General features: G+C 43.2%; 1 protein-coding gene and 1 non-coding gene across 2 annotated transcripts in view; one reads left to right on the top strand and one right to left on the bottom strand.

The window, feature by feature from the left end:
- Positions 1-27,433, top strand: part of CSMD1 (CUB and Sushi multiple domains 1) — a 732,674-nt gene that overhangs the window by 188,657 nt on the left and 516,584 nt on the right. The gene's annotated exons all lie outside the window — the stretch shown is intronic.
- On the bottom strand, positions 15,135-15,236 carry LOC122890754. Its single transcript, XR_006381179.1, has one exon. It is a non-coding gene; the product is annotated as a U6 spliceosomal RNA (small nuclear RNA).

The following is a 27,433-nucleotide window of genomic DNA, read 5'->3' as shown; positions in this document are numbered from 1 at the left end:
TAAGCTCAGTTGTGGTTCATATTTTCCAGCAGCAGGCTTTCCCATGGCCCGAGGCTCGGCACTAGTCGGTCTGTATTTGTGACCGTCGCTCAGTGGCTCTCACCGATGTGCAGACTTACAAAGAGAATATTCCAAATGCTCTGTGTCCTGCTGGTCGTCACAATCCTCTAAGTGATGGTTGGACCCGTGTATTTGAAAGACGGTGTTAATGACCTGGTCGTTGTTTTTCCAGGTTTCCGATGACGCGTGAAGTGTGTTGATAGCTGTCAACGGTGCCAAGTAGGACCCTGGCAGTGGGGAGGAGCAGGGCAGCTCACCGATGGGCACCCTGTGGCCATCTCCCCACAGTCAGATGCTGAGCAGCTGCCCTTGAAACAATACATCTCTGGAGTGGGACAGAAATGTGGAGTCCCACCCCCCTTTGAAGGTGCTTACAAGGGAGAAATGCAAATTATTATCATTTTCTTAACATGAAACAGCAAGCACCCCCATGGCTTCCTTGAAGTCAGTGAAGTGATTTTGAACTTACTTGAAATAGGGATTGTTTTGCTGTTGAGGGAAAGGCTTGTATTTCCTATGACACGTTTTGCTGGAAGACTGAAGCCGGTAGGTGATCTCACAGGATCACTTCTGAATCCTAACATGACGAACCAAAGTGTTCCTAATTAAATATTTCATGTTTATAATGTCCACGGAGGGCATTTATGATTCTAAATAGCTCCAATGTCTTGTGCTGTCAAGTGTTGCAAGAAGTCTTATGCAATGAGCACATATACGGAAAAATAAAGATTTTAAAATATCTAGAGCATCACTCTTTTAACTACATTCCTATCTGATGTCATCTACCCTTGGTCAGAATTAAAATGACCAGTTTTAGCACCCTCCCATGAACACTGGGAGAAAATGACCCTTCGAATATTTGCTTTATAGAAGCAGTTTTAATACTGCATGAGTATCATAATTAATATCATTGACTTGCAGAGCCCTGTATAGACACAATGATTAAAATGCTCAACTACATTTATTTCATGGACCAATGTCTGAAACCAAACTTAAGCATCTTTATATACGTACATTTGCATATGTATAAGCATATGTATTTAAATAATTAAATGAATGAAAAAGGAAAATAAAATTAAAATTATGATTGACACATATTTGAAAAAACCTCATATTTGAATTAAAAGTCCTCAGAAGCTAGCATATATATAGATAAATATATATTTAAAATTTATAAGGAAAATGAGTTTATCTTGATGCAGGTTTCAAGAAGATGAGCAACAAATATGTAAAATCTTCAATGAAGGAAGATTTTTTTAAAAAAATTTATTTTCAGCATAACAGTATCATTATTTTTGCACCACACCCAGTGCTCCATGCAATCTGTGCCCTCTCTAATACCCACCACCTGATCCCCGACCTCCCACCCCCCGCCCCTTCAAACCCCTCAGATTGTTTTCCAGAGTCCATAGTCTCTCATGGTTCACCTCCCCTTCCAATTTACCCCAACTCCCTTCTCCTCTCTATCTCCCCATGTCCTCCATGCTATTTGTTATGCTTCACAAATAAGTGAAACCATATGATAATTGACTCTCTCTGCTTGACTTATTTCACTCAGCATAATCTCTTCCAGTTCCGTCCATGTTGCTACAAAAGTTGGGTATTCGTCCTTTCTGATGGAGGCATAATACTCCATAGTGTATATGGACCACATCTTCCTTATCCATTCATCCGTTGAAGGGCATCTTGGTTCTTTCCACAGTTTGGCGACTGTGGCCATGGCTGCTATAAACATTGGGGTACAGATGGCCCTTCTTTTCACTACATCTGTTTCTTTTGGGTAAATACCCAGTAGTGCAATTGCAGGGTACAGTGGAAAAAAGACAGTCCCTTAATAAATGGTGCTGGGAAAACTGGACAGCTATATGTAGAAGAATGAAACTCACCATTCTCTTACACCATTCACAAAGATAAACTCAAAATGGATAAAAGACCTCAATGTGAGACAGGAATCCATCAGAATCCTAGAGGAGAACATAGGCAGTAATCTCTTCGATATCAGCCACAGCAACTTCTTTCAAGATACGTCTCCAAAGGCAAAGGAAACAAAAGCAAAGATGAACTTTTGGGACTTTATCAAAATCGAAAGCTTCTGCACAGCAAAGGAAACAGTCAAGAAAACAAAGAGGCCACCCACGGAATGGGAGAAGATCTTTGCAAATGACAGTACAGACAAAAGGTTGATATCCAGGATCTACAAAGAACTCCTCAAACTCAACCCACACGAAACAGACAAACATATCAAAAAATGGGCAGAAGATATGAACAGACACTTCTCCAGTGAAAACATACAAATGGCTATCAGACACATGAAAAAATGTTCATCATCACTAACCCTCAGCGAGATTCAAATTAAAACCACATTGAGATATCACCTTACACCAGTTAGAATGGCCAAAATTAGCAAGACAGGAAACAACATGTGTTGGAGAGGATGTGGAGAAAGGGGAACCCTCTTCCACTGTAGGTGGGAATGCAAGTTGGTGCAGCCTCTTTGGAGAACAGTGTGGAGATTCCTCAAGAAATTAAAAATAGAACTTCCCTATGACACAGCTTCATTTTAGAATAAAGTTGCTATAAGTTGTCATGGCAGAATTGAACTGAAAATGAAATTTATTACAACAAATTCAACAATCATAGAGTCAACATGTTAAGGTTATATATCTAACATTTGTTTATCCACAGTTATAGTATGCATTTCTACAGTTTTTTATTCCTGTTTTATATTTGACAAAATTATATATTTTTAAGGCTTAAAATGTGATGTTTTGATATAGGTAAACATTGTGATTATCATAATCAAGATGAGTGACATGTTTATCCCCTCATATAGTTACCTTTTCTTTTAAATGAAGTTAATTGAGTTATCTTAATTATGAGAGCAAATAGGATCTACCATTTTGGCAAGTTTCCAGTGTACAATACAGTATCATTACTATAGTCACAGTGCTAGACTTTTGATCTCCAGAATTCTTCATCTTGATTAATAAAAAAATACTTTTTTTCTCCATTCCCTTCACCTCATGTGCCTTTCTTCTCTTCAGACATTTCCTTTCATTGTTCTTCTGTAATAAAATATCATCCTCATTTCTGCCTTAAGTTGAAGCTCTCCTGAAGGTTACTTCTTGCCTATCCTCTTTCTGTATTGTCTATAGTCTATGAAAACCACTGACCTAGATGGCAGTGAGATACACTGTAAAGAATTCATCATATAACCCTTAAGAACACACACATACACATGATACCATTCTGAATTGTAAATGTGTATTTCAGTTCTTTTTGAAAAATAAAATAAAACACAGAGAAAGTATATGTCATCCAAATTCTCACATTTAAGATATGAGCAAATTAAATTCTACTCTCTGCCCCAAATCTGCCTTTCTGTAATTATATAAATATAGGTATTTTATTATTCATGTATCTATATGTGTGCACAATTGTGGAGCTATATCTCTATATATCTATATATATATCTATATACATACACACAAACATATATGTCCACACATATGTATGTATTTTACATGTGTATATGTATTTTTATATACACACATATTATTAATGTCCTGCAATCCTTTGCTTATTTTCACTTCATAAAACATGGATACCTCCCTAGATCTATTTATTTATATGTCTACTTCACCCACATTAAGGTCTTCAGGATGTCCGTGCAGGTGTGGGTGTACTAAAACTCGTTCAGTCATTCCAGGTTAATAGATATTCCAGTTCTTTCCAAAATGCTGTTCTCATAAGCAGTGCTGCAGTGGCCATCATTATGACAGTTACGGGTCCTAAAGTCCGGTGTAAGTGTTGACTACTCCAAGTCTGTATCAGTCAGTCCTGCCTTCCCATTAGCTTCCTCTTGTCTTGGTTGCCATGGATAGCCTCCCTCTATCCTGTTGTCCTTTTTGAGGCATCTAATGTCTCTGATAAGTTCTCATAATAGTAAAGAAACGAAGGCACTGAGCAGATATAAGTTTAGATTATGGATCAGCTATCCGTGTCACATTGTTTGTGTTTTATAAAGTGGTTTATCTGAAGAGGCAATGAACGACCTCCCAAATTATTATAAAAATCCCTGAAAGTTACTCGTATACTCATCTTTCGGCAAGCTTGTGGCGATGGTGTATGCCTGTGGATCTGAGTCTGCTGTGTGAGTGCAGAGCCTCTTTAAGTCTGTCCTCACGTCTCCATCCATGAAGACCCTGTTGCATTCAGTCTGACCTTACACTAACTGATGAAAGGCACTCAGAGTAGTTTTGTTTTGTTTTTTCCTTCCCATAATTTATTGGTTGGTTGGTTCATTGGTTGGCTGCCTGTCTGGTTGGGTTTAGAGTCATATATATCTACTACTAGAATACATTCGATTCTTCAGTGTCAGCCTTTGACATCACTTCAAGTCAGGGCTGCCTGGGTGCTCAGTCAGCTAAGATCTCACTCTTGATTGTGGCTCAGGTCATGGTCTCAGAGTTGTGAGACTGAACACCGTGCCTACGTAGGGATCTGTGATCCATGGGGAGTCTTTGACACTTTCTCTCTCTCTCTCCTTCTTCCCTTCCCCAGTGCTCTCTTTCTCTCTCAAAAAAATAAATAAATCTAAAAGAAATCACTTCACATTACAGATGGTAAATGGCATGTCTACAACATGAGGTAGACTTCCGGAATAAGAACCCTCTTCTGTGCGGCCTTCAACACAGTATACCTCTTCCACCTCCACTAACTTCAAGAAATGACAATCATTCATTTCCATTGAAATAAGTAATTTTTTATAATTTGTTAGTTGCAAATAAAATTGGTTTTAAAAATTTATAAAAAACATTCCATTCTTGTGTGTCGGTGTATGAGGTAGGATCCGTTTCATGCATGTTACATTCCTATGGAGCAGAAGTACAGATGACTTAGATCGTCTGATGCTCTAGGTCAGCGGGCACCTGTGGATTGTCTGAGTGGAGTCTGTGCACATAAATATTCTCGCGTCAGAATAGATCTATCTGTAGGTGTGCGTCGGCTCTGAGTTCTCTTAACTTATGAAAGTGTTTTATGCCTGGTATCCACGTGTCTCCCCACTTCCTTTTGTTGTGTTGAGGTTAAACCGCTTCTGAGGATGTTTGCAGCCTACGTAGAGAAGTTTTCTGATGGACAAAGGGAAGTTGCCACAGTTCAGAGGGATCTTTGTAATGAACTGCCTGAAACTGCTTTTTCTAAAAAGACATTTGAGAGGGCACCTGGGGAACTCACTCAGTTAAGCATCTGGCTCTTGGTTTGGGGTCAGGTGGAGATCTCATGGGTTGTGGGATCAAGTCCCCATGTCAGGCTCCCTGCTCTGCGGGGAATCTGCTTCAAGGTTCTCTCCCTCTACCCTTCCCCATGGCTCATGTTTGCTCTCTCTCTCAAATAAATAAGTACATCTTATAAAAAAATAAATAGACATTTTTGAGAACCCCTTAATTTGGCATATACTACTTGGTTCAGAACATAGCGGAGATACAAGTTTCTTGAATTCAAAAATATGCAAAAACTACAAGTCTGTGGGCTGATTTCAGTTCTCAAGCTTTGTGTCAAGACATTTTTTTTTTTAAGTTTCCAATAATTCTCTGTCCTTCCTTCCAAACCCTAATTCTGTTCTCCAAAGGGATAGCCCTGCCCTCCCTCCGGAAACTGCACCTCTGTTTCTCGGAGGTTCGAAAGGATGCCACTGTGCCCGTAAGGCTCCTCTTCCCATAACTGCTTATGATTGCTTCCCCATTCCTCCCAGGGCTTCAGAATACGGGTCCACAAAATTCCCATCCTTGTCTTCAGACCTTTGCCATGAGCCGTCTTTCTCATTCTAAGCTTGGGCTGTCACTGTCACTGTGGGATTGGGGAAGGCTTCTGTTCCAGCGGTGGCTAGCCTCACCCTTAAGGATCAGAAACCAAGTCCGGGTTTGGGGAAGCAAGATGGCGTGATGTACCTGCATCACAGTACGCATGTTCATGCGGCAGACAGTCTTCTGTCGAGCTGGCCGTGGGCTTGAGCGTAGAGGGCATGTGATGCCCTAGAGTGAGTAATTCTTATCATCAGTCACATCTATACACAGTTAACAAACCACACTGTAGTTTAATATCCAACTGATCTATGAATAGCAAAATATATCATCGAGAAAACCCTTTTTATACCTTTATGAAACAAATCTGAAAAAGGATTTACAATACAGAAGTCATGATCGGAAGCTCCGTATCCCTAAAGTTTGTTGTGTTCTCCCAGGCTCCCAGAGGGCGGTTCTGTCGTTTCAGGCAGGGCACCCAGTGCCCACTGTGTCTCCCCGAAGCTTGCAGCCAATCAGCTTTCAGATGCATTGAATTTTACAGATTTTAATATGTATTTTGACTCAAAATATATACTCATCCTTTCAAATTTCCAAGTATCTCAAGGATGGGAGCAGGTGAGAGATGCTATATTACAGAAAGTGCCAGAAGATATCTGCTAATATTGTTTGAAAAATTAGCTGGTTTTAGAAAAAGAAATAAATTATGTTCATTATTTCACCGAATCCCTACATATTCTATGTCGTAGGTTCTATTATTAATGTTTTTTCTTAAAGCTGAGTCACAAAGACTTCAGGTGTCCCTCTTCAACTGCTGCCCAGCGCTGCCTCAGCTCGAGAAGCAGAGGAGACGGCTGATGCCGTGAGACACAGGCTTGTTGTGACAGACAGTGGCTGGGACATTCTGAGACGCAGGTCTCGCTTTGTTCACACTGAGAAGTGAGTAGTGACGTAAGGAGGGAATCGGGTGTGATGCTACACTCCCCTTCTAACAAAGAAAGCAGATTTGCGACATCTACGCACATAACGTGTGTTTCCTGTTTCTCTGTTTGTTTGCTCCTCGATTATTTACGACGGTCCTGGAGGGTCCGCATGTCGGCTGTCTAGGGCCTAGGGTCACAGCATGCTCAGGGCAGGTGCTAAGAGGTGCCACAAAAAGCAAACAAACAAGTAAATGAACCGAAAACTGGAGCAAAGGGATAGAGGTTGCTGTGGTCAAGGTCATGGATGTTAGGTGTGACGTGTTGATGGGACGGGGGGCAGGACTCTGTCCTGAGCTGAGCCCAGGGAGATGTGGGGATGGGGGAACGGAGACCGGAGGTCAGTGGAGGCAAAGTCAGGGCCCTGTGGTGGGAGGGATTTGGGCATGACGAGGAGGAACAGAAAGGCCGGTGTGGCCGGAATGAGCATGAGGGCCGAAGTGGTGAGTGGCCAGATTTTGGACCCATTTTATGGAAGAGACAGAAGAAGATTTGCTGGTGATTGAGCTTGCGCAGAACAAAATGTGACCGCAGGCGTAGGGCCTGAGCGGCCGGGGACAGTCGTGCTCCTCACCGTCTCCCGGGGGCCTTCATTCCCGCTCTCCTTCCCCCAGCCTTTTACCCAGAGTCTTTCCGGTCAGCCATGAGCAAAGTTATAGTGAAATGGAAGAATATGAGCATTTACGTATCATCAGGAACACGCGGATCAAGTCCGTCCACCCTCCTGGAAGAAATGCACTCATTTCCTGCTCGCCTACTTTCGGGGGATGCCCGTGCCCCCGTATTTATGGGCGCGGGCCCCGTTTATTATACCTCCGGGCCGTGTCGGACCCGGGTCGAGCAGGCCCGGCTGCCGCCACCGGAGACCGCAGGACCTGGAACAGGGCTTACCAGACCTTGCCCCTCAAGGGGACATGATCAGACACCGTGGGCTCTGCAGGCCGTGCCGCCTCTGCCATGTTTGCGTTGCATTTCTCCCACAACTTCAAAGAATCAAGAAACCATTGCCGCGGACGCCGGACGGGACCTGGCACAGTGGGTCTGGCGTGCGGCCTGCGGACCGTGGCCAGGAGGGGAAGCGGACACGTAGGCAGACAGCTGCCGCCGCGTGCGGGCTGCGGCGGGCGCCTGCGGACGGAGAAGCAGGGCAGGGGTACAGCACATCACCTCTCCCCCAGGAGGGTGAGGCGGCACGGCTTCGGGACACGGGGTCAGCGCCCCGAGAGCGGATGTGCAAGACGGGACGCCGCTGGACCGTGCAGCGGTGTGGCCCGTGATCACGGGGTCGGTGCTCCCGGGAGGGAGCGCTCGCCGGCGGCCCCTGCGCCCGGCCGTGGGGCGCACGCCTGCCCTCCTGACCCGAGCGCCCTTCACGGTGAAGGGTCGGGAGCCGGAGGGGCTGCTGGGCCTGCAGACGGCCGCACCAGGCTCGCGCTCACGTGCCGGGCCGTCGCGAAGGGCAGCGCGGCGCGGGGGACGCCGCCGGGGCTCAAGCAGCCTCTCTTGGTCCCCCGCGGGAGCAGGGCTGGAGGCGACGTCCCGCTGCAGGACGCCGGTGCCACGCGGTCCCCGACTGCGCCCCGGGCGGAGGGGCGCCGGCGCCGGCGGGTGTCCGCGGCTCCCCGTCCCGCGGGACCCTGGCTCGGCGCGTCCCTCCGGCCTCGCCCGCGCCGCGCCCTGCGCCAGACGGGGCCGCCCGCTGGACAAAGCTTGTGAAACCGTTTTCCTTCTTTTCCTCAGTCGTTCCATTTATTTATCTATGATTCTTTAACATGAACTACTTTTATTATTTATTTATTTATTTATTTTCACCTACCTTTTTCCAATAGACCACAGTCCTATCACAAATTCCTTCGGTAAGGGATGCTAACAAGACATGGTATGTGACCCTGTAGCCTTTGGCACAGTCCTTTTCTGCTTAAAAAAAAAAAAAAATAGAAATGACTTTTTGTCCAACTCTATAAAAGAATATGAACAAGAGTTTTGTTTACATTTCTTGAACTTAATTTTTTCTTTTATTATTATTGTAAATATTAGGTATTATAAACCTATAAGAAAAACATAACATATTTCTGTTAAATAACTTGTTTAAGACAAAATAGAATTTTTTCTTTCTTTCAGCAAGATAGGCTCAGTGAATTTGACTTAAATAAAGGTAGTAAATATACTTAAGTTAAATTATATTAATCATGTGAAATATTAAAGTTGCTATCTAAACCATAAATCAGTAAGAATAGAAATGGAGCCTAAAGTACAATTTAATACAAGATTAAAAAACAATTTTCTTACTGCATGATATGATCAGACACAAATATATGCGTAACAATTGAAAAATATCATCTGCAACTGTTGGCCTCTTCCTTTCTTATAAATCTATACATACCTAAGAAGTAGGATCTTTATAAGTACAAACAAAATCAAATATATCTCTTCCGTGTGAAAATTTTGCTTTTTTGTTGCACAGTATTATGTTCTCAGTTTAGAACTTATCTAAGCACACGTGGATTTCATTTTTTACTGGAAGGAGAGTTTCTGTCTTCAGTCCTGATCCCTGAAAACAACATTGCTCTCGCATGGAAGAAACTCACGTTGCAGCCATAGGCTGTCTGCTTTCTTAGACGGAGCTGGATAACCCTCTTTCTTAGACCCCAAGAACTTGGGCAGGGGTAATGGTGCCAGACCACAGTCACGACATTGGTCCGCTTCCCTCAAAGTTCAGCTCCACAGCTGAACAGAAGATCCGGAGAGCGGGTTCCTCCCCCAGCTGCCCACTTCTGTGAAAAGGGGAAGGTACCCCACACTTCTTCCAAGAAGTTTTGAAAAACACAGGAGGTGTTTGATAGCTGTCCCTGTCCTAAACCCAAGCAGCCCTGGAAACAGTTCAGAATTTTCCTTTGCAACATGGTTTCTCCAATGTTCCCATTTCCTTTTAAATTCGGTAATATTACTTAAAACCTAGTCACTTTCTCCACAGGGCTGAGGAAAGCTATTCAACAGATTCACTTGATGAAAAATGACTGAAAATGCTCATTTCTGCAGCGCTCTCGACGTCCCTGATGCTCTGTGTCTGCGTGTCCACAGTCTCGCAAGATTCCGAAACTTGTCTCTGTCTTACAAAGTTAATGATTTTTTGTAGCATTGTCCAAAAGCTTTTTACCATGTACCTCCCTGTGAACAATTAGAATGTCGTGAAAACATGAGGGTTTTGTGTGTTTGTTTTCGGTTGTTGTTTGTGTCAGCAGTGGAGGCAAATCCTCCTGTGAGGTCCACAGTGGACGGTGTCACCTGGCCAGACACTCACACTGTTTCTCCAAGATCTTTTGTTTCTGGACAGGAAAGCAAGTATTTACATACATCTTGGTCTTTGCCTTTTTAAAGCACCTACTTATCGCAGAAAAAATTTTCTTAAATGTTACCACCATTTTTATTTCCAGGTAGCTCTTTGACTGTTTACTTTGTGGAGAAGCTGTTTCTAGAAAGTTCTCTCCGTATCAGGGACATGCCCTCAATGTGCTGGGCGATCAGTCCAGCCCCTCACATTGCGTCCTATCTTGGAATTCTCAGTGTGTACCCACGATAATTTTTCATGCTGTGTTACTAAGGTTTTACCAAGTATTTGACTTTGCCTTCTCCGGCCAATAAATTCTGCTACTAAGTAACTTGCTTCCTGAGCCTTTCCACCAACGTGACTTTTGGCTTCTCAGCAGAAACTTTACTCTGAGCTTCAGTAGCTGTGAAACAGTCGGCACCGTTACACACTGAGTAGCTGTGATTTGCCGTTAAGTGTCTTCGGTTTTGCCAAAGCCAGTGCTTCGTTTCTAAGTTGCTTTCCACTGGCAATGCACAGTGAACGGGACAGCTTTGATTCCCCATGCAATACCCATGGCATGCGACTTTCTTTCTAAAGATGAAATTCCTCTTGCGTTTCATGCAACATTAGTGCAGTGAAATGATTCAGAAGATTGTAATTCTTTATCACTAACCTTATCAGAATTGTCTCGACACCGAGAAAATCCCTCTTCTACTTCCCAGCTCATCTTCAGAAATTGCCACTTTGGTCCATCAGATGTGTGCCCATGAAATCAGTCGTAATAAAATATAAAACTACAGGGCATCACCCATAACTAAGATGAGCAGATAGGGAAAACAGAAAAACTTCACTGTACCATTTACCTGTCAGTCTGCACAATTCATCCTTTAAATATATGCAACAACATCAACGTTTGATGAGGCCAGTTGGGTGATGGTGCATAAAAACTTCTTTACGATGAGATTTTTGTCTTAATAATTTATTACAAAGTGGGTCTTATTTACCTTTATGAGCCACTCAGCAGCTTGCTGAGGGGAGTTTGGGGAGGTAATTCTGGGAGAAGGGAACACCATCCATACGGCTCTCTGTCCCTCAGCAGCCTCCCAGCCTCATGGCAGAAATCAAGAATAGATTCAACCAAATGAAGACCGTCTTACTCAGCACTCATCTGGGGTACCTGCTGGACAGGGTCACTGCTGGGTCTCTCATTCAGTGCCCGTCCCCCTGAGCCGTAGCATCATGTAGTAGGTAAAGTTCAAAACAGCAGTCTTTCACAAAACCCCCTCCTGTGGTTGCCAATTAAGGAAACCCTGGTATTGAACAGATATGTTGGTGATTCACCTGAATTAAGTGAGAGTCAAAAGGAAGATATAGATTTGAGAGTTACTTAGGAGGTGAAACTAATAGGATGCTACAGGGGGAGGGAGGAGGGGAGATCATTTCTTTAGACCTTTCTCTGAGTGCACCTAAACGACTTTGTAGAAAGAAAATAATTAGATGCTATGGAATATGTTTACGCTGCAGCAGAGTATGAGGTTTCTCCTGGCATCACCTGGCACAGAACTACTGTTTCGGCAGCCGTAACACAGAGCTCCTGCTCTGCTGCCTGGAACTAGCTTTCCCAGCCACTGATGCAGAATTCCATCAGTCTTTTGTTGCTGAGTCTACTGTGCTCCTTAACAGCAAATAAAGCCCCTTATTCATAATAGAACACTGGTACAAATATGGAAGTTTAGGGGAAGATAATGGATTGCTCCCCAGAGTTGAAATTCTTGAGGCATTTCCCAATAAACTAGGGAGTGGGTTTTCCAGGAGAAAGAGTGTGCAGTGTAGAAAGCACTGTCGAGAATACTGCATGGCTCCAGTGTGCACAGTAAGTTGTGTGTGAAATGCAGTGCCCTGAGAGGACTAGTCCAGGAACCCAGCCAGAGCGGAGTGTCGCTTCTATGGAAAAATTAAATCCAACTTTCTAGAGGCTAATTTATGGTCGCATATTGAATCGAAAACCATTAAAATCTGAGACTATCTGTATTTTAATCAGAAAACAAGATTATCTAATAAGCAATTTTAAAAAGTTTTATTTAAATTCAATTAACACGTAATGTATTATTAGTTTCAGAGGTAGAGGTCAATGATTCATCGTCTTCTAGAATACTCAGTGCTCATTCCATCATGTGCCCTCCTTAGTGTCCCTCACCCCGTTACCCCATCCCCCTACCCCCTCCCATCCGCAACCCTCAGTTTGTTTCCTCTGTTTAAGAGTCTCTCATAGTTTCTCTCCCTCTCTGATTTTGTCTTGTTTTATTTTCTCCTTTCTTCCCCTACAATCTTATGTTTTGTACCTTAAATTCCCCATATCAATGAGATCATATGATATTTGTCTGTCTTTGATTGCCTTATTTTGATTACCATAACACATTCTAGTTCCATCCATGTCATTGCAAATGGCAAGATTTCATTTTTGATGGCTGAGTAGTATTCCTGTGTGTGTGTGTGTGTGTGTGTGTGTGTGTCTGTATGTCTGTCTCACATCTTTATCCATTCCCTGTCAGTTGACATCTAGCTCTTTCCAGAGTTTGGCTATTGTGGACATTGCTGCTATAAATATTGGGGTGCATGTGCCCCTTCAAATCACTACATTTGTATCTTTAGAGTAAATACCCAGTGGTACAATTGCTGGGTTGTAGCGTAGTTCTATTTTCAACCTTTTGTGGAACCTCCATACTGTTTTCTATAGTGGCTGCACCAGTTTGCATTCCCGCCAACAGTGTAGGATGGTTCCCCTTTCTCCACATCCTCACCAACATCTGTTTTTTTTTTCCTGTCTTGTTAATTTTAGCCATTCTGACTAGTGTGAGGTGGTATCTCATTGTGGTTTTGATTTGTATTTCCCTAATGATGAGTGATGTGCATTTTTTTATGTGTCCATTAGCCATTTGTATGTCTTCTACCGAGAAATGTCTGTTCACATCTTCTTCCCATTTCTTGATTGGATTATTTGTTCTTCGGGTGTTGAACTTGATAAATTTTTTATAGATTTTGGATACTAGCCCTTTATCTGACCTGTCATTTGCAAATATCTTCTCTCATTCTGTCAGTTGTCTTTTGGTGTTTGTCAGCTGTTTCCTTTGCTGCGCAGAACATTTTTATCTTGGTGAAGTCCCAAAAGTTTATTTTTGCCCTTGCTTCCCTTGCCTTTGGTAATGTTTCTAGAAAGAAGCTGCTGCAGTGGTGGTCACAGAAGTTGCTGCCTGTGTTCTTCTCTAGGATTTTGATGGATTCCTGTCTCACATTTAGATCTTTCAACCATCTATTTTCATGTGTGGTGTAAGGAAATGGTCCAGTTTCATTTTTCTGCATGTGGCCGTCCAATTTTCCCAACACCATTTGTTGAAGGGTCTGTGTTTTTTCCATTGGACATTCTTTCCTGCTTTGTTGAAGATTAGTTGACCATAGAGTTGAGGCTCCATATCTGGGCTCTTTATTCTGTTCCATTGATCTAAAAAACACAAAACAGTGTTTGTTTTTGTGCCAGTACCAGGCTGTCTTGATGATGACAGCTTTGTAATAGAGCTTGAAGTCTGGAATTGCGATGCCACCAGCTTTTAATAAGCACAATTTTTTATCCGAACATATAAGACCAACTAGTTTTCTTTTCTAGGAGTATGCTTTTCCTGTTTTGGTATCAGGATAATGTTGGCCTTATAAAATATGTTTAAGAGTTTTCTCTCTTCTTTAGTTTTTTGGAAGAGTTCCATACAGGTTGATGTTAATTCTTCTTTAAATGTTTGGTAAAATTCACCAGTGAAGCCATCTGGTCCTGGTCTTTTCTTTGTTGGGAGATTTTGGATTATTGATTTAGACTCCTTACTAATACCAGTCTGTTAAGACTTTCATTTCTTCCTGATTCAGTCTTGTAAGTTGTAAGATTCTATGTATTTTTCCATTTCTTTGGGGTTTTCCAGCTTGTTACTGTATAATTGTTCATAATAATGTCTTATGATCATTTGTATTTATGTATTTATGTGGTATCAGTTGTGATTTCTCCTCTTTCATTTGTAATTTTGTTCATTATTATTTTTTTCTTTTTTCTTTTTGGTTAGCCTAGCTGTTTATCCATTCAATATATCTTTTCAAAGAACTGACTCCTAGTTTGGTTAATCTTTTCTATTGTTTTCCTGTCCTCTATTTAATTTATCTCTGCTCTCTCAATATTTTTTATTATTTCCTTCCTCTGATAACTTTGGGCTCAGTTTGTTCTCATGGGATCTCCCTTATATGTAACTTCCCTCCTTTCTCTTGCTGACTTTTTTTTTTTTAAGATTTTATTTATTTATTTGACAGACAGAGATCACAAGTAGGCAGAGAGGCAGGCAGAGAGAGAGGGGGAAGCAGGCTTTCTGCTGAGCAGAGAGCCCAATGCGGGGCTTGATCCCAGGACCCTGAGATCATGACCTGAGCCAAAAGCAGAGGCTTTAACCCATTGAGCCATCCAGGCACCCCATCTCTTGCTGACTTTTGACAGTGTCCTTATAATGTGTCTTGGTGCAGCTTTATTCAGGTTCAACCTATTTGGGGTCTATTGAGCCTCATGGATCTAGATGTCCATTTGTCACCTCAGGTTTAGGAAACTTTTGACCATTATTGCTCTAAATTTATTTTCTGGCCCATTCTCTTTATTTCCCCCTATAATTTCCATGTGATTTTTCTTTTTATTGTGTCCCATAGTTTCCATAGACTTTCTTTACTCTTTTTCATTTTTCTTTTTCTTTTTTTATTTTTCTTCTGGTTCCTCTAATTGGGTACTTTCCAATGTCCTGTCATTCAAATTTCTGGTTGTTTCTTCTATCTGGTGGTCTACTTCAAAACTATTGAATTCTTTGGTTCAGTTACTGTACATTTCAACTCCAGGAGTTTTTGTTTGTTTGTTTCATTTTTGATGGTTGGTAGTTTCTTATCAAGCCTCTTATTTTGTAATGAAGAAAATATGAACATTTCATGGGTATGCATGTCATCCTGTTCAGGGGACATGCTCGTCTTCTCGATTCTTCCAATTTTAGTAAATGTGGTAAAAGCATGCACCAAATGTATAAAAGAACACCATATTGAGCTGATAAGTTAAGCACATGCACATACACACACACACACACAATCATTCTATAGAACTCTCCATTGTTGGGGTACCTAGGTAGCTTAATAGATTAAGTGTTCGACTCCTGGTTTCAGCTCAGATCATCATCTCATAGGTCATGAGATTGAGTCCTGTGTAGGACTCCACACTCAGAAGAGAATCTGCTTGAAGAATCTCTTCCCTGGGTCAGAATCTCTGTCCCTTCTCCCACTCGTGAGCACACATGCCCTCTCTGCCTCAAATAAATAAATCTTTCAATAAAAAAATAACTCAGTTATCATATGGTTTCACTTGTGTGTGAGCATAACAAATAGCATGGAGGACAAGGGGAGATGGAGAGGAGAAGGGAGTTGGGTAAATTGGAAGGGGAGGTGAACCATGAGAGACTGTGGACTCTGAAAAACAATCTGAGGGGTTTGAAGTGGCAGGGGTGGGCGGTTGGGGTACCAGGTGGTGGGTATTATAGAGGGCACGGATTGCATGGAGCACTGGGTGTGGTGCAAAAACAAGGAATACTGTTATGCTGAAAATAAATAAATAAATTTAAAAAATAAATAAATAACTCTCCAGGAGCACCTGGGTGGCTCAGATAGTCAAGCATCTACATTTGGCTCAGGTCATGTTCTCCAGGTCCTGGGATCAAGCCCTGAATTGGGCTCCCAGCTCAGCTGGGAGTCCTCTTCCTCTACCTCTCCCCCTGCTTGTGCTCTCTCTGTCTCTCTCTCTCAAATAAATAAATGTTAAATAAAATAGCTCTCCATTGTTGAATAAGTTTTTTTTTTTTAAATTAAGGAATGTAGTTAAGCTATGTAGTCTCTTCTGGCAGAATGATTTAAATATTACATCGTTCAGGGACACCTGGGTGGCTCAGTGGGTTAAGCCTCTGCCTTCAGCTCAAGTTATGATCCCAGGGTGCTGGGATAGGGCCCTGTTTCAGGTTCTCTGCTCAGCAGGGAGCCTGCTTCCCTCTCTCTGCCTACTTGAGATCTCTGTCATATAAATAAATAAAATTTAAAAAAAATTACATCGTTCGATGTAAGGCTAATCCATTTTGATTTATAAATTCATGAGACAATATTTTTCTGATAAAAATAGTTATTTATGTTTCAAAGGTTTTTCTTTGTAAAAGGATTCTTAAATATCGGGGCAGGAAGGGGACACTATAATTTTACTTAATAGATGTAGAATATTAAGGACAGAGGGAACTTGAAAATCCTTAAGACCAGCTTCCTCATTAAAGTAAAAAAAGCACACGGGGTGCTTGGATGGCACAGTGGGTTAAGCTGTGACTCTTGGTTTCAGCTTAGGTAATGAGATAGAGCCCTGGGTTGGACTCCGCACTCAGCTAAGTCTGATTAACACTCTCTCTGTCTCTCACCACTGCCCCCACCCCCACTTTCTCTCTCTCAAGTGAATAAATAAATAAATAAAAACTAAAAATGCATAAATATTAGCAATATGTACTCATACACATATGCAATATTTCATCTGCTACCATGTGCTAGGAATGGGGCCATTCACTATCATCTATTATAAGTAACAAGTGAGAGATAATTTACTAGGACTTGTTAAAATTTAAGGTCTTAGACAAAGTCATATTCACAGAATAATATATATTGAAATTAACTATTTATTTATTTATTGAAATTAACTTTAGACTACCTTGAAAAATCTCCCTGAGAGAGGAAAAGGACAAATAAGGAAGGGTCGAGTTGATACAAGGAGGGGAGAAGTCAGATATTTTAAATACTTCCAGATTAAATATAAAGTGATACTGATTCAGAAAGATATCCGTATTTATATTTTAATAACTAGGACATCTTGGACTAGTACATTTATGGGCATCCCCTTCTTGAAATTGTTTCTTTTTCTTTAGGGAAAAACAAAACAAAATTATTTTAATCATTGGTTGCATTACCTATGTCCAACCCTTCCCTGGTCTTTCTTGAGCCCAGTTGAATTAAGCTTCTGCCCTTCCCCCACACTGCACCAAACTAGGTCTAGGCAGGTCACAGTCCATGGCCAAAGTGAGATTTGCTGGTCCACACTCAGGTGTACACCTTGATCTGTCCATGGCACTTGACACAGCCGATCATGCTTCCTCTATGAACACAGCCTTCACTGCTGACTTGGACACCACTTGTTGATTCTCTCTGGCTACTCTTGTCTCCTCAGTGCCTTTACCGATGCCACTTAGTATCCCTAACCCTTGAATATTGGATATCTCAGGGTCTGCTCTTTTTCCCATTGATATTCACTCTATCTTGTAGCTTGAAATACTAAGGTTGACCTTTTCTGAAAATGTCTCTCGTCAGGTTCCTCCTCTGAACTCCACATGCATACATCTAATTGTCTACTTGACATCTCCATTTACGTGTTCAGTAGACATTTCAAACATAACATGTCCAAAATAGACCTAGATTTTCTCTCCAAAACCTGTCCCTACCATCTTCTTGGTAATTTTTCTCTTTCAGCTCCTTCAGCTAAAACACTTCATAGTTATTTCTAACTCTGCGTTATCTCTCATTCTCCACATTTACCTCTACATATATATACTCTCTCTGTATAGTCTGCCCATCCTAGGCAGAATCCGACTTTCCAGCACCTCTACCATTAATCACAACAGAGGCCTCAGCAACCGTCATGTCTTGTCTGAATTACTGCAGTTCTCTCCTGACTGAGCTTCTTACTTCTGGTCTTGCCCTTGTGCGGTCCATTCTCACCACACAAACTGTAGTGATTCTTTTTAAAGCTACTGTACGTCACTTCTCCACTCAGAAGCCTCCAGCAGCTTGTCCCCTGTCTCTGGAAAAAATCAGAGGTCCGACTGGCTCTTCAAGGCTCTGCATAACCTTCCCCATCACCCCGGCCGTGCCCTGCTGCTCCCGCTCCACACTGCCCTCTGCAGTGTCCTCGTAGTTTCTCAAACATGTCAAGCACCCTCTGTCTCCACGTTTTTGCCTTCTCTGTCGGATGATCTCCTCTCAGATATGTGCAGCCTCTCTGCCACGGGCTGTAGATCTGTGTGCAGCCTTGTCTGGGAGCAGACGCCGTCCTCTCTTCGATACCCATTACCCTAGATGGGTGTTTCTCCCTGTTACTGCCACCGGGGGACATGCAGACTGTCACTGATTTGTTTGTTGCTTCTGATACAGCACTAGACGGCAAGTGAGGCAGGCGCTCTGTTTCATTCACTGTTTTACAGCCAGTGCGAGAGCCTTGTTTGGAAGATAGCGGATGCTCAGAAGTGTTTGTGGGATGAAGCCAGAATGCAACACTTACCCTCAGCGTGGTCAGGGAAACGTACTGCTGAGGAACGGAAGCAGCTGACATACTAAACGCGATGTCTTCCAGGTCCCTCCGTGTTGTTGCAAATGGCAGGATTTCCTTCTCTTTTCAGGCTGATAATAGTTTGTTGCATGGACAGACGGTGTCCTCTTTAGAAAAGGAGCCATTCATCTGTATGCACTTTGGGTCCTTTCCATATCTCGGCTACTGTGAATAATGCATGATTCCTCCTAAATGAGGCACCTAAAAGATTCAGAGTAGAGAAGAAGACCATTTGATGGTGATTATCATGGACTGGGGGCAGGGGGCCACGCACAGTTTTTGTCCGATGGGTATAAAATAGTGGGTATAAAGATGAGTATGTTTCTGAGATCTGCGGTATATCACAGTTCCCGTAGTTAACAATAAGATATTGGGAACTTAAAAATTTATTACGAGGATCTCAGGTTAAGTGTTTTTCTTGCAAAGAAGGGGAGGTGGGCACAAGGATATCGGAAGTGATGGAAACGTCCATGACCTCGATCGCAGTAGTAGTAACCTAAGTGTATGTGTGTGACCAAACTCATTAACTTGTGTACATTAATTATGTGCAGAATTTGTGTGCCAACTATATCTCAATAAAGCTGAAGAGAAGTGAGAAATAAATAATACTAAAGAACTCGGGACAATACCTGACAAATACTAGTTGATCAGTCAGGGCTAAGTATGGACATTAAGGTCAATCAGAGCCCTTAGGATTGAAGTGCTTCATAATAATGTAACTCCAAAGGGATTTCCATAGGGAATAAAAAAGTCCACTTCATCTTCTTATAAACGATGTAGAATAAAGAAAAAGAAATAATATGCGTGCACAAATACAGAAGTAGATGATTAGGAACAAATTTGAACTTTAAAAAATGATGTTAAGCTGTATCTAAAAATAAGATCTTTTGTTTTCAAGGAGGTTTGGTGTAGAGCATTGATGTGAGGCAAAAGCTCTAGGTATTTATAACAAAAACTGTTAGTACCAAATTTAATTAACTCCCTCCACTTTGTTGCCAAATGAGAGACTTGATTTGTGTGTAAGTTAAATCAGGAGACGTTGGCTACAATTCAGAGTCTAATAAGCCTGAAACATTGGGGCAAGACTTTTTTCTCAAGACTAAGCTGTCACTGGGCTGCCTTCGATTCAGCTTAATTTCCAGGTGGGGAACCTCTATCTGCAGCAAACAAGTTCACAGATGAGTCAAACCAGGGAAAAGTCCCTGAGGAAGAAAACACTGTGCTGTGTGCAGCGGAGCTGACTACGACACGGCACTGCTCTCTTCCCGAGGCGGGGAAGAGGGCTTAGAAGACGGCGTCTCAGTCTAGCAGCAAAGTGCATAGACCAGAACTGTTACCATCAGAGCATGGCGTGCCCGTGGCTGGCTAAAGGAGACCACTTCGTAATGGTTTGGTTAGGGAAAAGTGTCCCCTGGGTTCTCAAGGCAGCTTGGCACAACTTGAGTTTTCCATCATGTTCTATAGGTATTTTCTTTCCCTTTTCTTTTGTAATAAAGAAAGGGGCAGAGACTCTTTTTTTCAGAGTGGTATAACCTGTAATTTTACATCACAATTCCATGCTTTATTTGGTTCGTAAGTGTGTGACAAGATCACCCAATGGTGAGAGACAGCGAAAGGAGCAGTTTTGAGGATTTGGGGTTCGACAGAGCTTTTTAAATTCAGTCCATGAGCAAGTTACATGACCTTGGAGCCATCCTTGGCCTGGTGTGTGTACGGTGAACGTCTGCGCAGGGGCCGCTCGCACGATGCCTACGTGTGGCCCTCTTGCTGCGACCTCTGCCTTGCTTTCAGCACTGAAAATAGAGATTTGGACACACAGAAATATCACTATCGTCAAAACTGCTAACCCAGCGGGGAAGACATACACCACGTTTTGTCAAGAAGATAAAACTGCGGGGGGCGGGGGCGCCTGGGTGGCTCAGTGGGTTAAAGCCTCTGCCTTCGGCTCAGGTCATAGTCTCGGGATCCTGGGATGGAGCCCCGCATTGGGCTCTCTGCTCAGCGGGGAGCCTGCTTCCTTGCCTCTCTGACTACTTCTGATCTGCCAAATAAATAAATAAAAATCTTTAAAAAAAAAAAAAAAAGAAGAAGAAGAAGAAGAAAAAACTGGGGATCAAGCAAAGGGAAGGAGCCGTGCCGTTTCACCCGTGTTCATCATGGAGGTCGTCTGGGACAAAGAGTGGAAGGTTAATGAACAGGTGGTGGCTGGTGGGGTCACTGCAGGTGGGGATGTCAGGAAGCCCTAAAGCAGAAGAGGTGGGCACGTTGGAGGGAGAGACACATTGTTAGCCACAGGCTGGGGTAACGTTTGTAAGAAGCCACTCAGTGATGGCAGAATGGACATCTGCCTTTCAGGCTGTGTGTGTTTGGATTTTATCCTAATTGAAAGAAGAAACTGCTGTGGCATTTCTGGAAGGGGTGTCCTTCGATTAGTTTGGAACCTTAAGGAGACTTCTGTGACTACTGTGTGCAGAACCAGGTGTGGGCAAGGCAGCAGTGGAGGTCACTGTCGCATTCTGGGAGAAAGACCACAAGGTTCCCAGTGCTGGTGGCTGTGGAAAGCGTAGGCAGAGAGCTCTCGGGGCTGCGGAAGGCCTGGTGCCGGCGTGATGGATTGTTGCAGGCTTTGCTGTGTTGCTAGAGGGGTGAGCCAGGCTGACAGCATAGGATGGGGCTGTGTACCTGTGCTGGGTGTTGGAGACCAGAGGCAAGGTGAGCACACGTGCCATCCCAGGTGGGCTCTTACACTGGGTTCCAGTTGGCAGTTGCCACGTGGGAATGGTTCACAGGCTCTGCTGAACCCATCAGCTAAGATTTCAAGGAACGTTGTAAATCTAGGGTTTCATGGATAATCCTCATTTCCAGCTGTTGGCTCAGAACTTGAAACTCTCTGCTTTGTAAACTGTGCAGGTAGGATGGAGGCATATGGCCACCAGTTTTGCATCCTAAGTATAAAGAGTACTTAACACAGTGTCTCATAAACTTTACTCTCACAAGGGTATGGTACATGTCAGACCACATCATTAGCCTTAGTAAATAAACAGCTTTAATGGAAGAAATGCTCATTCTTGTATATTCAGGAAAAACTAAAGGAACATCAATGACGAAATATGGGAGAGGAGGTTGTTGAATTAATTAAAAAGCGTTTATTGATTCTGTGCTATCCAGCCAAGTTTGGGCCAAGGGCTAACAGACGAGACATCTTTAACGGGTTGAGTGTCTCTGATTTTCTGCCCTACAATTTCCAGCTACCACTGGGTCGTTAAAAATGTTTTGATTCTTGATAATGTGTGAGGTGATACATGATCCGTGCAAACATAAAGTGTTGTAAATCAGCCTGAATGTGTGTGAAAAAGTTGCTCCATAAATGTCATGAAAGCAAACGCAACAGCCATCATGATGTCATTGTACCAGCACGGCCTTCGGAAAACAAACGTGTAAATATTAGTGTTTTTTCAAAGAACGATTGATATGTAGGAGTTTGTCCACACATTTATGAACCATTGTCTTAAATTCCTGAGGAAATCATTTAATTTAATTTAATTTTTTTCTACACTGCAGTTAGCTAATATATTATGCCTGGTCGGTTTCTGGAATGCGGTGGGAACAGTACGTGGCATTATTGCCTGATACGTTGCGTTGTGTAAAACAAGCACCCTGGACAATAAAATATCATAGAGCTGTGGTAGGAACACAAGCCATATAAGAAAGAAAGAATTCAACTCATTGTTCCCTAATGCTGCTCGGGAGGGTTCTCAGTAAATCCTGGCTCCTGCTAAGTCAGATTTCTTTTCTCAACCTGGACTTCTACAGAAGACAGGCAACGTTCAGGTGCCTTTCCCAGCTCCCCGTGGAGGGCACGTAGCTGCTAGCATTTCGGCTGCCGAAGAGGGCCGTGGGTCCGTTAGATACGGGGCACCTTGAGGCGTCACGGCTTGTCTCGCATGTAACCTGGGAAGGGAACATGCTCTAAGGGTAAACTATTTTTTTTTTTTTTCATTCCTCAGTGACTACATTTCTGACCACTGCCACTAGATGGTGGTGACAGTTCACACTTCCACTTCACAGCTCTTCTCCGTACTAGGTGTTAGGAAGATGACAGATGCCATTTATTGAGTTTCTACTATAAGCCAAAGCCATTCCTCAGGTTGGTAACTGTCCCGCAGGGAGATGAGGTAACCCCCAGTCGTCATGCCAGAGACTTCCCTCCACGTCCCGTAGCATGCAGGTGGCCGTGTCTTCTGTCCCTGTGCACATTCTTCTAGTTCCCTCTGGCACACTCCTGAGGGATGGGATTCCAAAACCTCCCTTACATGTTTATGTGGAACGAGGCCAGAAGCTGCCCCTTCAAGTATGTTGTAAGCAAATTGGATAAAATAAATGCAGATACACATCGTACGCACAGACTGATGAACTCAACTCGGTTAGGATTTATCCTGATGCTTCCAGATGTGAGAAGCAAAGCTGCCTTGTCTGTGTGCGTGTCTGGGCCGTCTCGGGTCCCCACAGCCAGAAGCTGGTGCCGTGGTAGCGAGCATGGTCCCAGGTAGCACTCACGAACGGTCCCTTCGTGCCAGAACTCGCAGTGCATCCTCAGAGGAATCCCACAGGCATGAACCCCAGGAATTCCCTTGTCCGCATGGGAAAGGTAGGAAGTAGAGAGGCTTGGTCGCTTTTCCAGCATCGCCAACACCTTGTGAGAAAGGATTTGGGGACTCAGATCTGTGCTGACTTCGCTAAAGCTCCGGCACTCGGTTACAGCCGGCGGAGGCAGGGGACCTGCCGTGAGCTCCCATTCTTGCTAGCTGGACCGAGACCGTGACGGGCCACGGAGACGGGCGATGATGTCCTTCTGCCAGTGGATATTTGCTCTGAGGCCAAACACATGTAATTGTTCTCATGCAGGAATGTGCATGGTGATTAGATCTTGGGCTTTGTAGCCAGACGCGTCCGGGTTCAAATCCTGCTGGCAGTCACCGTCTGCCGCTGATCACCGGGGTTACCCGCCACCTCTCTGAAACTTGAAGAAGGCTGTCAATAAGGAGCCCACCTTGCCGTGCAGTTGTAACAGTTATGGAGAGCATGCAACCCCCCCCCCAGCACAGCACAAGGCACACACTGGGTGCTCACACTGGTATTTTTATTACTTTTATTTTATGAATTTTTTCATTATAAAAAAATCTAGTAGAAAAATTCTTGGAATGAGGTCTGTGTTTGTTTGGATTACTTCCTCATGCCGTTTGTGTTAGAGGCTGAAACTCGTGTGTACAGGATTTGTGTAAAATTGCAGCAAAGGGAGAGAAACTGGTCTGCCTTCGAGGAATAAAGGATACTTTATGGGTCCTGTAAAGGGGGCTTGGAGTACAGGGGTAGGCGGGGGGATGGTGAGGAGGGTATGGGTGTCTTCCCAGATGTCCTGAAAACCTCCAGGAAAGTTACCCTGTGCTCCAGGAAATGCTGAGTCCACATTGTAAAACATGGTGAAGAGAGGAACCGCTCACGCAGATTAGCGTGGGGCCGGCATTCAGGGTCATTGCCCGGCAGTGCACCCCACACACTCAGCAGCTCCCAGCTCTTCCCTCCTCATCTCACGCTCTCTCTGCGTCTGAAGGCTGGCCTGGCGAGGCTGGGGTCTCTGCTCAGGATCTTGTAAGTCTGAAATGAAGACGTTGGCCAAACTGCAACCCCATCTGGAGCTTAGTGGCCTCTTGGAGACTCATTCAGGTTATTTTCAGAGCTCGGCTCCTTGCCGTTGTAGGACTGAAGCCCTCAGTCACATTTCTGTTGGCTGTCATCTGGGGAGTCCTCTCAGCTACAAGAGGGTGCCTTCAGGCCAAGCCAGGTGTCCCTTTCACGCGCTGGCAGCAAGGTCTCCAAGGCAGGAGAATGCCTCTCCGTGTGGCTGCAGTGGAGTCACGTAGATCACAGGGGTCCGAAGGGAGCAAGGCTCCCGTAAATGCAGCCTAATCGGGGGAGAGATTGCCCCGTGATGCCCACGGACCTCGGCCACACTGAGAGGAGGAGAATACCCAGGGCGTGTACACAGGGAGTTCTGCCGACACCAGGATCAAAGACCACATCCACAGAGAGAGAAACTGTGGCAGACAACTCAAACTGAAGCCGGGGGGAGCACCGAGGGAGCCTTGTTCATGGGTAGTGCTGTGCTCTGCTGAGGCCTGAATCCAGCCAACAAAGGAATAGTGTTCATGGTCAACACGGGCTGTCAGAGAGGAGAAGAACCCAAAAGTTCCCGGGGGTGCCTTCAAGTTAGGTGAAGTGAAGAAATTACACATTTAAAAAAAAAAAAAAAAGGCAGCAAAGTGCATATAATAGAAAGGTATTAAGATTCACTATGAAATTGTTCTTTAGTTATGTTGTTAAAGGTAAGGGAATGACTGCCCAAGCCTTTTGAATCACCTGTAAAATCTTGCTTCGTGGGCTGGATAAGTGCGATTTGTCTGCCTTTCTCTATCTGTCTACTCATCTATCTCTCTATCATCTGTCGTCAACCTATCATCCATCTACCCATCTAGTCATCTGTCTCTCTGTCATCTATCATCGGTCCTTCTACCTATCATGTGTGTATTATCTGTCGTGTGTCCATCATCCTTGTATACTGCTGGCATGTAATAAATACTAAATGCAAAAAAAAAAAAAAGAATTATACTTCTCCCTGGAATATTCCATTATAGAACTCTGCCATTGGACAAGTCAGGCTGACTCTAGGTACCCTGCTCCCCTACCCTCACAGAGCCCCATCTTCTGGAGTGTGCATCCTCTTTAGTTCTGTTTTCTTTCCAAAGTTTATTTCAATAACACAACAGCAGCAAGCTACACTATTTTCCTGACATACACAGGGAAGCTTCTGTAGGATAAACCATGTGTTAGGCCACCAAACAGAATGTTTAAGGGATTTTAAATGTTAGAAATTATGCAAAGGATCTTTTCCAATCATAATGAAATCAAACTAGAAATCAATGGCAGAACAAAAATTCACTAATATGTGAAATTTTATAATACCCTTCAAAGAACCATTGAGTCAAAAAGAAATCAGAAAGGAAAGTAGAAACCAACTTGAGACAACTGAAAATAAGAGCCTGACACACCAGAGCTTATGGGGAAGACCAAAAGTGGTGCTGAGAGAGGGTTTGTAGCCACCAACAAAGGCTTTAAGAGGATCTCAAATCAACAACCTATCTTTACATGGTAAGGAGTTAGGTAAAAAGAACCAGTAAATTCCAAAGCTAAGAGAAGGAAGTGATTAATGCTGAGTAAAGCCAGAAGAAAAATAAAACAGAAGATAAATAAAATAAATAAGATAAATAAAATAGTGGATAGAAAACAATAGAGAAAATCAACATAACCAAGAGTTGTTTCTTCCAACCCAGATCAACAAAACTGACATTTAGTGAGATGGACTATAAAAATGGTGGTTTTTGACACTAGAACATCCAAAATGCATGACTGGGCCCCATTCTTCTTATTCTCATTGATAAAAAGTCCTAAGAAAAAGAACAACAACACAGGGTGCTGGGTGGCTCAGTAGGGGAAGCATCTGCGGTGGACTCATGTCATGATCCCAGGGTCCTGGGATCCAGCCTTACAGGGACTCCCTGCTCAGCAGGAAGCGTGCTTCTCCCTCTCCCACTCCCCTCTGCTTCTCCCTCTGCCACTCTCCCTGCTTATGTTCCCTCTCTCACTTTCTCTCTATCAAATAAATAAATAAAATCTTAAAAAAAAACAACAAAGAGAGAGATAGGGCACATCATGATTAGGTGTGTGAATATATTGTGCATGCACTTAAAAGCACCATTTCTGTGAGTAGGGAGACACTGCTTATTCCCAAACTGGGTACCCTGCTCCCCATTTCCAACAACCCATCTACTGCTCATGGGACTCAGATCAGACAGGGACTGATGACTGCGATGGGACATTCAAGGCGAGTGTTGCTTGGAAGGTGGAGAAAGTCACAGATGCACCGGGCAGGATTAATTTCAGTTTTGTGTGAAGGAGACATCAACAGCAGTGTTCTCCAAGATGTATTTATGGATATGAACGGGTTCATGAACTCCTCCGAGGAGTTGGTGTTTTTCCCCCCTGTGGGCGCCGTGCTCTTGACAACTTGTGAACAAAGACTCAGAAAGATGTTTGTTCTTGCCCTGGTTGTGCTATTACATCATGAGGTCTTGGGAAATACAGTTAAATTATCTGAGCCTAAAGGTCCCCGTATGTAAAATGTAAGTCTGGGTCACCTGACCCTTCTCTTCCTCTAACCCAACTCTGTGATTGTATGTTGTGAGAATCCTTGCTGGATTCTTCACTTACGCTCTCATCCCCCCTTCAAAATGAAAATGCAATTTCACTTTAAGAACGAGCTACTTGTTCTTGAATTAATTTGCTGCAATTAGTTGGATGGTCTTTCAAGTGAAGTCACACGAAACTTGAAAACTGCTTATTTTGCAATCTTATAATTAGTGCTAGAAACTATAAGGAAAAAAAAACTTCGCATTGAAATATGAGGTAGTGGACTTTGCATTTTAGTGACACAACTTCTGATTTTGGTAATCTGATTCAGATAAGAAAATCTGAACCAATAGTATATATATCACCTTAGTTCTATTATTTAATATTTTAATGAAATTAATAAGTCTAGTTTTTTAAAGAAGTCAGTACATTCTCTTGAATGTATCTAGTTTATAGTAAGCATTGTTCAAAAGTTTTACTGGGAATGATAATATCTGGGGAATGTGAAAACACGTCAGTATGACTATACACTAGTTGTCATAATTTTCCCTGACACAAAATTATCTAAGACTTA

This window comes from Neovison vison, chromosome 11 (genome assembly GCF_020171115.1).
Source record: "Neovison vison isolate M4711 chromosome 11, ASM_NN_V1, whole genome shotgun sequence".
NCBI classification, from domain to species: Eukaryota; Metazoa; Chordata; class Mammalia; order Carnivora; family Mustelidae; genus Neogale; species Neogale vison.
Note: the sequence above shows the minus strand (reverse complement) of the source record. Positions and strands in the feature narration are given on the sequence as shown.